Below are 13,288 nucleotides of genomic sequence, written 5' to 3'. Positions count from 1 at the left end.
CTGCACTTCTGCAGGCTGACATGGTTGGAGCAAGAGATAAGAAAATGTTTGCGATGTTCTACAACCTTCAGCTGGGCTGATTGGTGAAGGTCTTACCCTTCAAGAAACCAGTACACAAAGGCTTTGAGCAGTGGTTGTTTCTTTAAATGCTCAAATACCCCACCCCACCCCTCCAAAAAAAACCATAAAAGAAACAGGGAAACATGGCCCAATCAAAGGAACACAGTAAATCTCCAGAAAGTGGCCCTATAGAAGTTCAGATCTAAGAGCTGCCAAAAAATAATTTAAAATAACTGTTATAACTGTGTATGGTAATGGATGTTAACTAAACTTATCTTGGTAATCATTTCACAATGTATACAAATTCAAATCATTATGTTGTATACCTATAACTAATATAATGTTATGTGTCAATTATGCCTCAATAAGAAGAATAAAATAACTGTTAAAAGATGCTTAATGAGCTAAATGAGAATATTGAAAGACAGTTTAGCAAAGAGAGTACTATAAACAATTGTACACCAACATATTGGATAGCCTAAGGGAAATGGATATATTTCTAAAACATGTCAGGATGGAATTATAAAGAAATAGAAAATGTGAACAGACCAATAATGAGTAAGATTGAAACAGTATTTAAAAAACATTAAAAAAAAAAGCCCTTATCACTTCTATTTAACATAGTATTGGAAGTCCTAGCCAGAGAAATTAGACAAGATAAATAAACAAAAGGCATCCAATTGGAAAAAAAACAAACAGAAGAAATGTGTCTCTATTTAGAGACGACATCATCTTATCCGTAGAAAACCCTAAACATGTCACAGACACACACAGACACACACACACACACACACACACACACACACACACACACACACACTGTTAGAACTAATAAATACATTCAGTTAAATTGCAAGGGACAAAGTCAACAACACAGAAATCAGCTATATTTTTATACATCAACAATGAACCATCTAGTAAGGAAATGAAAATGATTCCATTTATAGTAGCATTAAAAAATAAAATACTTAAAAATAAACCTTTAAATAAATTTAAAAAAAATTTTTTTTTTTTTACTTTTATTAGCATTTATTTGATGTTGAATTTACTCCTGGGCCATAAGTTTTTGTTTCTTCAGTTTCTTCTGGAAGATCTTTTTCTTCTGTGCAACCTCCTCTTCTGGTTTAGGAACAATTTGTTCCTTTTCAGTTAGGATCATCTCAATGTGGCAGGGAGAGCTCACGTAGAGGTTGATCCGTCCGTGAGCTCTGTAAGTTCTGCACCGCATCTTGGGAGCTTTATTTACTTGGATGTGCTCTATGACTAGAGAGTCTACATCTAAACCCTTAAGTTCAGCATTACTCTCTGCATTTTTAAGCATGTGCAGTAAAAATTCTGCACTCTTTTTGGGCCACCGACCCTGCGTCCAACCCCACTGTTTGGCCTGGGCACACCTCCCAACACCATCATTGTAACGACGGAAGGGCACACATTGTTTTTGTAATGTGACATCCTTTAGATACTTGGTGGCTTTTCGGATATGCATACCCTTGATGGCCTGGGCAGTTTCAAGAGTGTTCTTAAAATGAACCCGTAGATTCGAACCTCTCGATTTACATGATTTTGTGGGGTTCTCCGGATCAAGAGAATAGCGAACCATTTTGAGAGGTCACTCAGGCAGCTTTCGGGAAGATAATTTTTAAATATTTCAAAAATAAAATAAATTGATGAGGTAAAAGACTTGTACACTGAAGACTATAAAACATTGCTGAAAAAAATTAAAGAAGACAAATAAATGGAAAGATGTTGCTTGTTCATGAATTAGAAGATAAGATGTGCATACTACCAAAAGTGATTACAGATTTAATGCACTCCCTATCAAAAATCTCAATGGCACTTTTTTAAGCGCAATAGATATATACAATCATCCTAAAATTTACATGGAATCTCTAGTGACTTCAGACAGACAAAACAATTTTAAAAAAGAACAAAGTTGAAAGACTCACAGTTCCTGATTTCAAAATATATTATAAAGCTACAGTAATCAAAACAATGTGGTACACCCAAGAAAATAGACCAGTGAAATAGAATAGAGAGCCAAAAAATAACCCCGCATATATATGGCAATATCATCTCCTACAGGTGTACCAAGACTACTCCATGAGCAAAAGCCAGTCTCTTTAACAAATAATGCTGGGAAAACTAGATGTCTAGTACATCCGAAAGAATGAAGTCAGACTCTTATCTTACACTATATACAAAATGTAACTCAAAATGGGTTAAAGATCTAAATGCAAGATCTAAAACTATAAAACTCCTAGAGGAAAACATAAAGGAAAAACTGCATGACATTGGGCTAGGGAATAATTTATTTTACATAAAAGCAAAAGCACAGGCAACACAAGCAAACATAAACATTGGGACTCCATCAAACTGAAAAGCTTTTGCGCATCAAAGGACACAATGAACACATCGAAAACTGAACCTACAGAATGGAGAAAATATTTGCAGATCATATATCCGATAATGGGTTAATATCCAAAATGTATAAAGAACTTCTATGAATCATCAACAACAAAAAAAATCAAAGAACCTAATTTTAAAATGAGTAAAAGGAATTGAATAAGCATTTCTCCAAAGAAATGTTTCTACAAATGGCCGACAAGCATCACTAATCCTCTGAAATATGCAAGTCAAAACCACAATGACAAGACACCTCACACCTGTTAGGTGAGGCTAATATTAAAGAAAAAACACAGAAAATAACATGTTGGTGAGGTATGAAGAAATTGGAACCTTTGCGCACTATTGGTATAATTGTAAAATGGTGCAACGGCTGTTGAAAGCAATAAAGGAGGTATGCCTCATTTTATTGAGCCTTGCTTTATTGCACTTTGCAAATGTTGCATTTTTAACTGAAGGCAAGACCCTCCACTAGCCGAAGGCTCAAATGATGGTTAGCATTTTTTAATAAAAAGTATTTTTTAATTAAGGTATACACATTGCCTTTTAGACATAATGTTATTTCACACTTAATAGACTCCAGTATAGTGTAAAAATCACTTTTATATGCACTTGGAAACCAAAAAAGGTATGACTCATTTTACTGATGACTCATTTTGCTTTATTGCAGTGCCCTGAACCAAATCTGCAATATCTCTGAGGTATGTATGCTTGTACAGAGGTTCCTCAAAATTTAAAAATAGAACTATCAAAATCATACCAGTAATCCCACTTCTGGGTATATATTCAAAGTAATCGAAAGCAGATTCTTGAAGATATATTTGCATACTGATGCTCCTCTCAACACTATTTGCAATAGCCAAGAGTTGGAAGCAATTCAAATAAATATCCACTGACAGATGAATGGATAAACAAAATGTGCTACATACATACAATGAAATAATTCAGCCTAAAATAAAGTAAGGAACCTAGTCACATATTATAACTGAATGAACTTTGAGGATATTATGTTAAGTTAAATAAGACATTTACAAAAAGACAAAGTGTATTATTCCACTTATATGAGGTATTTAAAGTAATAAAATTCATAGACACAAAAGCCAGACTAATTAACAGAGGCTGGGGGTGTGGGGAAAAGGGTTTTTTGGTGGGTATAGATTTGCAAGATGAAAAACTTCTGGAGATCTACTTCACAACAGTGCAAGTATAGTTAACACTACTGAACTGTACAGTTAAAAATTAAGGTAAAATTTACGTGTTTTTACTAAAATAGACAAAAGAAAAAATTACAACAGAAAGATTATATAACTGTGGGAAAACTAGTATAAAATAATGACAAATAATGGAAGGGAGGGTCCACTATCTGAAAATATTCAAGATGTAAAGGCACTGTTTTCAATGGAATATCTTCCCTCTCTCCCACCCAGAGAATTGGGAGATGGTCAACTGTTGATGGAATGAAGTGAGACAAGGGGGATGGGACACGGAGTAAAAGCCTCTAAGGGTTAAGGAGTGCGCAGCAGCACTGCCTCACTCATCTTCTATCTCAGTCAGCATCAACACGTGAACCTGTGGCACTATTAACCAGGTAACTCACATACGGAACTATAAATGAAATGACCCCTGCTAAGTGCAAATAATTAAACAATATTCTTGCCTTCTAAGAGAATGTTTAAGTATTAGAGGGTTAAGTGTGGTTTCAGAGAAGTAAGATTCTAGCCACAGAAATTATTTGGCTATGGCTGCCCCTTCTCACTTGTTAGCATCCAGCTGTACTGTTTAAGTATCAATTTTTGTTGCTGTTGTATTTTAAGTCTTAGTACTTCAGTTTTCCATTAAGATAGTTACCTTTCATCCCTTTTGTCCTCTGGGTTCTGCAGATTTTGCACAAAAAAAACATATTTGTAATTTATTTTTAATGTGGTAATATCAATTTAAATGTTTTTGCCATTTAATAGATAATTTCCCTTAACCCATGACTGTTTTTTTGTAATGCCTGAGAATTACATGAAACACAGAGGGTGCCAAAAAAAGTATACACATTTTAAGAAAGGAAAAAACGGTATTACAATTGTAACACTCAATATACACAGATAACAAAAGATGAATACAAGTCATGTGCATACTTTTTTTTTTTTTTGGCACCCCTGGTATATTGAAGGAATGAATGACTGTGTGATGTTCTTATCATGCTTGTCCTGTGCTTCATGTTTCCATAGGGAGGTAACTATGGACACCTCCTGTGTTAGTCTGCTAGGGCTGCCATAACAAAGTACCACAGACTGGGTGGCTTAAATAACAGAAATTTATTTTCTTATAGTTCTGGTGGCTAGAAGTTTGAGGTCAAGATATCAACAGGAGGGCCGGCCGAGTGGCTCAGTTGGTTAAGAGCTCGCTCAAGAGTGCGAGCTCTGAGCAAGAGGGTCACTGGTTTGGTTCCCGGCCGGAGCTGAGCAGCCGCTGAGCTGCCAACAGGTGGCAGGACAGCTCAGCTAAAAAAAAACAAAAGATGTCAACAGGGTTAATATCTTCTGAGGCTTCTCTCCTTGGATTGTCAATTCTTGCCTTTTCTCTATATCTTCATATGATATTCTCTCTGTATGTGTCTGGAAAAGATGATTTTGTGGGTGTGATTGAATAGTATAACTGACTTTACAGTTTTTAATATAAACAGGTCATACCACAAAATTTCTAAACATCAATTAATCCTACTGGTTAATACAAGACCAAATGCAAACTCTTCCAAATAATAAATGCACTTTCTATATAGCTTGTCTTATTAATGGATTACCAAAAGTCAGAATACGTTCAACTTTATGAAGAGAAAAAGATACTGCACAGATACTTTTTTTGTACAAGGTTCAGAAATTTCTACTGCAAACAAAATGAGGTCAGTTGTCTTGATGCACAGGAAATATTTACCACAAATATTTCCCCAGAGACATTTAAATGTTTATAGCCATGGTCAATCAATGTATCAGCTAGCAGTGTTCCTATTAGCATTTGCCTGAAATCTAATCACTAAAATGAGGACCAATACTGTTAAAAGTCACTTTGATAACATAAGAATTATGTTTATTTTTAGAGTAGCATAGTTCTATCATTTTTGTGTTGTAAAATACAGAGGATGTAGATGGGAGATAAGAGCTGCTAGAAATCAAATTCTTAAAGTCTTTTTTTTAAGGTTAGGAACATACATATTTCTTTATTTTATTAATTATACTTGACACTTACTATTAGTTCATATTAGTTTCAGGTGTACAGCATAGTGGTTGGACATTTAAATAATTTACAAAGTGATCCCCCTGATAAGTCTAGTACCCATCCGACACTATACATAGTTATTACAATATTATTGACTATGTTCCCTATGCTGTATTTTACATCCCTGTGACTATTTTATAACTGCTAATTTGTACTTTTTAATTCCTCAAGCATTTTAACCCAGCCCCCAACCCCTTTCCCATCTGGCAATCATCAGTTTGTTCTCTGTATCTATGAGTCTGTTTCTGTTATGTTGGTTCATTTATTTTGTTTTTTAGCTTCTACATATAAGTGAAATCATATGGTGTTTTTCTTTCTCTGCCTGACTTATTTCATTTAACATAATACCCTCTAAATCCTCTTTTTATAAAGCAAGATCATGCAGTATTTGTCTTTCTCTCTCTGACCTAATTCTTTAACACAATGCCCTCAAGTTTTATCCATATTGTCACAAATAACAGGGTTCCCATCTTTTTATGGCTGAGTAATATTCCATTATCAATCTGTCTGTCTTTCTGGCTTTCTGACAGTCTATATCACATTTTCTTTATACATTCATTTGTAATGAACACTTCAGTTGTTCTGCAATGTTGGACACTTAAGTTCACAAACTCATCCTAGAGAAAGTGCTACATACCTCATTGCTGAATATCACTATGGTCACCTTCAAAGTACTCCCCTTGGGAAGCTACACACCAATGCCAGCACCTAGTTCACCTTTCAAAACAATTTTGGAACTCTTTTTCTGGAATGGCCATCAGAGCTGTCATTGTATTACTCTTGATGTCCTGAATGTCATAAAAAATGTCTTCCTTTTAATATTTCCTTTATCTTCAGGTAAAGAAAGAAGTCATTGGGGACCAGATCAGGTGAGTAGGGAGGGAGTTCCAATACAGTTATTTGTTTACTGGCTAAAAACTCCCCCACAGACAGTGCCGTGTGAGCTGGTGCATTGTCGTGATGCAAGAGCCATGAATTGTTGGCAAAAAGTTCAGGTCATCTAACTTTTTCATGCAGCCTTTTCAGCACTTCTAAACAGTAAACTTGGTTAACTGTTTGTCCAGTTGGTACCAATTCATAATGAATAATTCCCCTGATATAAAAAAAGAAGGTTAGCAGCATCGTCGCAACAAGTTTGTGAACATAATTGTGAGTCCCCATATGTCTTAAATATTGTGAATAATGCTGCAATAAATATGGGGTTAGAGATATCTTTTCAAGATAGTGAATTTCTTTCTCTTTGGAAACATGCCCCAAAATATGATTTCTGGATCATAGGGTAATTCTATTTTTAATTTTTGAGGAACCCCCATACTGTTTTCCATAGAGGCTCAACCAATTTACATTCCCAGTAACAGTTTACAAGTGTTCTCCCTCCTCCACATTATCACCAACACTAATTTCTTGTCTTCTTGATGATTGCCATTCTAACATGTGTAAGGTGCTATCTCATTGTAGTTTTGATTGCATTTCCTTGATGATTAGTATTGTTGAACATCTTTTCATGTACTTTTTGGCCATTTGTATGTTTTCTTTGAAACAATGGTACTCAGTTCCTCTGCCCATTTTTTAATTGAATTTTTTTGTTTTGATTGAGTTGTATGACTTCTTTACGTATTTTGGATATTAGCCCCTTATCCGATAGCTGATTTTCAAATATTGTATCCTATTGTGTAGGTTGCTTTTCATTTTAATGTTTAGCAAGGATTTTCAATACTATGTTAAATAAGTGGAGAGAATGACCACCCTTTTTTTATTCCTGATTTTAGAGGGAAAGCTTTCATCCTTTAACTGTATATCAGCTGTGGGATTTTATAAATGGTCTTTATTATATTGAAGCATCTTCCTTCTATACCCATCTTGTTGAGTGTTTTTATTATGAAAGGATGTATAATTTTGTCAAATGCTTTTTCTGTACCTATCAAGATTATCACATGATTTTTATATTTCATTCTATTAATGTATAGTATAATATTTAATAATTTGCATATGCTGAACCAAGAACTATCCTTGCCCCTCAGGGATAAATCTCACTTGATCATGGTGTATGATTCTTTTGATATGTTGTGGAATTTAGTTTGCTAATATTTTGTTTAGAATGTTTATATCTACATTCACCAGGAATATTGGTCAATACTCTCCTTTTTGTGTCATGTTCTTATCTGGCTTTGGTATCAGGATGTTGTTGGCCTTGTGAAATGAGTTTAGAATGTTCCCTCCTCTTCAGTTTCTTAGAAGAGTTTGAGATGAATTAGCATTAATTCCCCTTTAAATGTTTAGTAGAATTCACCAGGGAAACCATTTGGTCCTGGGCTTCTTTGTGTTAGGAGTTTTTGATTACTGATATTATCTCTTCACTTACTATTGGTCTGTTCAGGTATTTGATTTCTTCGTGATTCAGTCTTGGTAGGTTGTATGTTTCTAGGAATTTATCAATTTCCTATAAGTTATTCAATGTGCTGGCATATCATAATAGTCTCTATGATTCTTGCATTTCTATGGTTTCAATGGTAATGTCTCCTCTTTTATTTCATTTTATTTGAGTATTCTCTCTTTTTTTCTTAGTCCAGCTAAAGGTTTGTCTATTTTGTTTATATTTTCATAAAAACAGCTATTGGTTTCCTTTATCTTTTCTATTATTTTCTAATGTCTATTTCAACTATTTCCAAGGATCATTAGTTCCTTCCTCCTTTTAAAAAATTTTTTGCTTGGGCCGGCAGAGTGGTACATTGGTTAAGAGCTGGCTTGGGATGCCAAAGGGCCCCGGTTCGGATCCCACATATGAGGGTCAGTGACACTGCCCTCCACAGCTAAGATGCTGAACAGCAGCTCGACCTGGAGCTGGGCTGCCGTGAGTCGCCGGCGACGGTGTAGGCTGCAGCCCCTGCTGCAGTGGGTTGCCATGGGCTACCGTGTGTAGCCAGCAGCCAGCGTGAGTGGCCAGCAGCCGCCGTGAGTGGCCGTTCAAAGGCCGGCGACTGATCTGCCTCACCCAGGAAGAGCACAATGATGCTGCCAGCTTGGGCCAGTGAAGCAACATCCTCCACAACTAGACGGAAGAACAAAACGACAGCAACTTGTCTGTTCCCCTTTCCCTGATTCCCCAGTGCTGTTCCCCTCCCCCAATTCCCCAATAAAATCTTTTAAAAACAAATTTTTTTTCTTAATATATGCATTTAACACTACAAACTTCCTTCTAAGAACTGCTTTTACAGCATCTCATTGATTTCTGTGTGTTTTGTTTCTGTTTTCATTTGTTTTGAATTTTTTTTTCCTTTTGATTTCATATTTGAGCCACTGGTTGTTTAAGAGTGTTTTGTTTTATTCCACGTTTATAATTTTTCCTGTTTTTGACTCTTATTTTCATATTATTGTGGTTGTAAAAGATACATAGCATTATTTCACTCTTCCTAAATTTGCCAAGGCCTCTTTTGAGTCCTGTGATATGAAATATACTGGAAAATGTTTCATGTGCACTTGAAAAGAATGCTATACTGGTCCTGTTGAATGGAATGCTCTGTAAGTATCTGTTAGGTTTATTGAATTTAAGGCATAGTTCAAATCCAATGTTTGCATGATGATTTTTTTTGGATAATCTATTCATTGCTGAAAGCGGGGTATTGAAGCCCCCACACTATTATTGTATTATTATCCATTTCTCCCTTCAGATCTGTTAGTATTTCCTTAATATGTTTAGGTGCTTCTATGCTGGGTGTGTATATACTTACAATGGTTATATTTTCCTAATGAGTTGATCCCTTTATCATTATATAGTCATACACTGCATAATGACATTTTGGTCAATGACAGACTACATATATGATGGTAGTCCATTAAGATTATAATAGATTATAAACAAAAATTAGTTTGAAAGTTTGAAAAAAAAAAAGGCTGGACTTGACTTAAAATGAATTTACTGCTAGCCTGGTTGGTTTAAATAGATGAGGAGGCTGAGCATTCTGTTTTCTCACATTACACCCACCCGTAGCTCGGGCTCAGATTTAGCCTAGGGAGTGAGGGAAGGGGACTGGGAAGGAGGGAAGGCCAGAAGCCAACCCCCTGCCACCACATCCCGACACCTGCCCCTGCACACACATGCACATGCACGCATATGCTTGTGCACAAATTCAGTTCCTTCAGTATCCATTTATCTCTCTTACTTTCAAGTCTCTTTTCTCTCTTTACCCACTCCCTTCTCTCTTTCTCCTCTCCCTTGGTCTCCCCATCCCCCTTCCTTTTATCTATTAGTTCTCATCTCAAGCTTATTTCTCTGGGTCTCTTTCTATCTCCACTTTCTCATTCTCTCTCTCCCTTCTTCCTTCCTTCTTCCTGATGTCTACTCTCTCTTTAATGGCACCTCCCTCCACAGCCCTCCCCATCCCTGCAATGACTGTGTGTGTGTGCACGTGCGCACACACACACACACACACACACACATTTTATCTCTTATACTGTATTTTTACTGTACTTTTTCTGTGTTTAGATAGGTTTAGGTACATAAATATGTACCATTGTGTTACAATTGCTTATATTATTTAGTTCAGTAACACACTGTGCCTGTTTTTAGCCTAGGAGCGATAGTCAATACAAAATAGCCTAGGTGTGTGGTAGGCTAGACCATCTAAGTTTGTATAAGTGCATTCTGTGATGTTAACACAATGATGAAATTGCCTAAGCATGCATTTCTCAGAATGTATCTTCATTGTTAAGTGACGCATGACTGTGGAATAACCTTCTTTGTCTCACTAATTGTTTTTAGCTTAAAGTCTATTTTGTCTGCTGTAAGTATAGCTACCGCCACTTACTTTTGGTTTCTACTTTAATGACATGTTTTTTTCCATCCTCTCAGTTTCAGTCTATGTGTGTCTTTAAAGCAAAAGTGACTTGGGCCAGCCAAGTGGCGCGTAGGTTAAGAGTTGGCTTTGGGACGCCAGCGGGTCCCGGTTCGGATCCCACATATGAGGGCCAGTGACACTGCCCCCTACAGCTAACATGCTGAACAACAGCTCAACCTGGAGCTGGGTGGCCGAGAGTTGGCCTGTGACAGCATAGGCTGCAGCCCCTGCTGCAGTGGGCTATCATGGGCTACCGTGTGTGGCCCGCAGCCAGTATGAGTTGCCAGCAGCCTCCATGAGCAGCCGTCCAGAAGCCAGCGACTGATCTGCCTCGCCCGGGAAGAGCGCAATGATGGTGCCAACTTGGTCCAGTGAAGCAACGTCCTCCACAACTAGACTGAAGAACAAAAAGACAGCAACTTGTCAGTTCCCCTTCCCCCAATTCCCCAGTGCTGTTCCCATCCCCCAATTCCCCAATAAAAATCTTAAGAAAAAAAAAAAAGTAAAAGTGTCTTGTAGAAACCAATAGTGTCTTTTTTTTTAATCCATTTAGCCACTCTGTGCCTTTTGATTTAATAATTTAATTAATTTACCTTTAGAGTAATTATTGATAGGTAAGGACTTACTAATGTCCTTAACAATTTTATTAATTGTTTTCTGGCTGTTTTGTAGTTCCATTTTTCCTTTTATTCCTCTCTTGCTGCCTACATTTGTGAATTGGTGATTTTCCATGGTGGTATGCTCTGATTTACTACTCTTTGGTTTTTGTGAATCTACTAAAGGTTTTTCCTTTGTGGCTGAGGCTTACATAAAATATCTTATAGAAAAAACAATCCATTTTATGCTAATTGTAACTTAACTTAGATTGCATACAAAAACTCAACCATTTTACACCCACCCTTTTATGTTTTTAATGTGAGCTGGTGATTTTCCATGGTGGTGTGCTCTGATTCACTACTCTTTTCTTTTGTGAATCTACTAAAGGTTTTTCCTTTGTGCCTGAGGCTTACATAAAACATCTTGTAGATAAAACAATCCATTTTATGCTGATAGTAACTTAACTTAGATTGCATACCAAAACTTAACCTTTTTAATCCACCCTTTTATGTTTTTAATGTCACAATTATCTCTTTTATTTTGTATATATTAAGTAATTATTGTAGCTCTAGTTAACTTTAATACTCTTCTCCTTTAACCTTTATAATGTAATTAACTGGTTAACACATATTCCGGAATTAGAGTTTTCTGAATCTGATTGTATATTTACCTTTAGCAGTGTGTTATATACTTTAGTATGTTTTCATGTTACTAATTAACGTTTTTTGTTTTGTTTTGTTTCTCATTTCAGCTTACAAACTGTTTTAACATTTCTTCTTAGGCAGGCTTAGTTTTTTGTTTGTTTGTTTGTTTCCATGTATGGGGCATAATGTCACAGGAAGGTCATAGTGTCCTGCCACCTGTGAGGAGAAAACCCAAGTTCCTGTTGGGTGTGTTGTAAACAAAGAAGCCATTCTTCAGGTGCCTTGCTCTGATCACACCCCTGAGGCAAGCTTAGTTTTGATAAACTCGTTTAGCTTTTGTTTGAGAAAGTTTTTCTCCATTTATGAAGGATAACTTTGTCATGTATCATATTCTTGGTTGGCTATATTTTTTTTCTTTCACCACTTTGGATATGTAATTTCCCTCTTGCCTGTCCTGTTAGGTGTTTGCCAAGAAATTGGATGATAACTAAATGGGGGTTCCATAGAGGTGAGAATCTTTTTTTTCTCTTGCTGTTTTTAGGATATTGTTTTCTATTTTGGCAGTTACATTATAGTGGGTCTTGGAGAACATCATATTGAATTGAAATAGGAGCGATTTATTACCTTCATGAAATTGGATGTCTGAATTTCTCCCCAGGTTTGGGAAGTTCTCAGCCATTACAACAGTCACGCCATCCACTTATGGAAGAGTGGTATATTTCAAGACTCCCAGTAGATGCCTGAAACCATAGACAGTACTGAACCATATATACAGAGGGTGCCAAAAAAATGTATACACATGTTAAGCAAGGAAAACTGGGACTTTCTTGAGTGTTTTGAGCCTTGCCTCTGCTCGGGGCCCACTCCCAACTTTAGAGTGTACTTTCTTTTCTAATAATGACCCTTGAACCATTCTCTACTACTGTTCAGGTCTGCTTCTGTTTCCTTGAAATGCATTTCTTCTAATAATAAACTCATTTTTCTGCAACTTAAAAAAAAAAAGAAAGGAAAACTATATTAAAATTGTAATACTCAATAGATACTGATAACAAAAAATGAATGCAAATCACATTTGACTTCTGCAATTACAAAGCAGTTACCACCAGTGTCCAGGTACTTCTGATTGTGGCAAACCTACTTGAAATATGTTGACCAAAGTGTCCACTTGTATACATCTTTTTGGCACCCCTGATATATATATATATATATATATATATATGTATATATATATATATATATATATATATATATATATATATATGTATATATATATATATATATACATATATATATATATATATTTCTCTTCCTCTCCCTTTGTCACCCCCATACATATATACATACATATAATACAGCTTAATTTATAAATTAGGCACAGTAAAAGATTAACAATAACTAATAATAAAATAGAAGTTATAAAAATATACTGTAATAAAAGTTTTGTCAATGTGGTATTCTCTCTCTCTCTCTCTCTCTCTCTCTCTC

The 13,288-nt window shown here is 35.9% G+C and overlaps 1 pseudogene; it reads right to left on the bottom strand.

The window, feature by feature from the left end:
* Window positions 1-1,105: 1,105 nt before the first annotated feature.
* Window positions 1,106-1,673, bottom strand: LOC109377201 (60S ribosomal protein L17 pseudogene; annotated as a pseudogene).
* Between the last annotated feature and the right edge of the window lie 11,615 nt (window positions 1,674-13,288).

This window comes from Hipposideros armiger, unplaced genomic scaffold (genome assembly GCF_001890085.2).
Source record: "Hipposideros armiger isolate ML-2016 unplaced genomic scaffold, ASM189008v1 scaffold_1321, whole genome shotgun sequence".
Lineage (NCBI taxonomy): Eukaryota > Metazoa > Chordata > Mammalia > Chiroptera > Hipposideridae > Hipposideros > Hipposideros armiger.
Note: the sequence above shows the minus strand (reverse complement) of the source record. Positions and strands in the feature narration are given on the sequence as shown.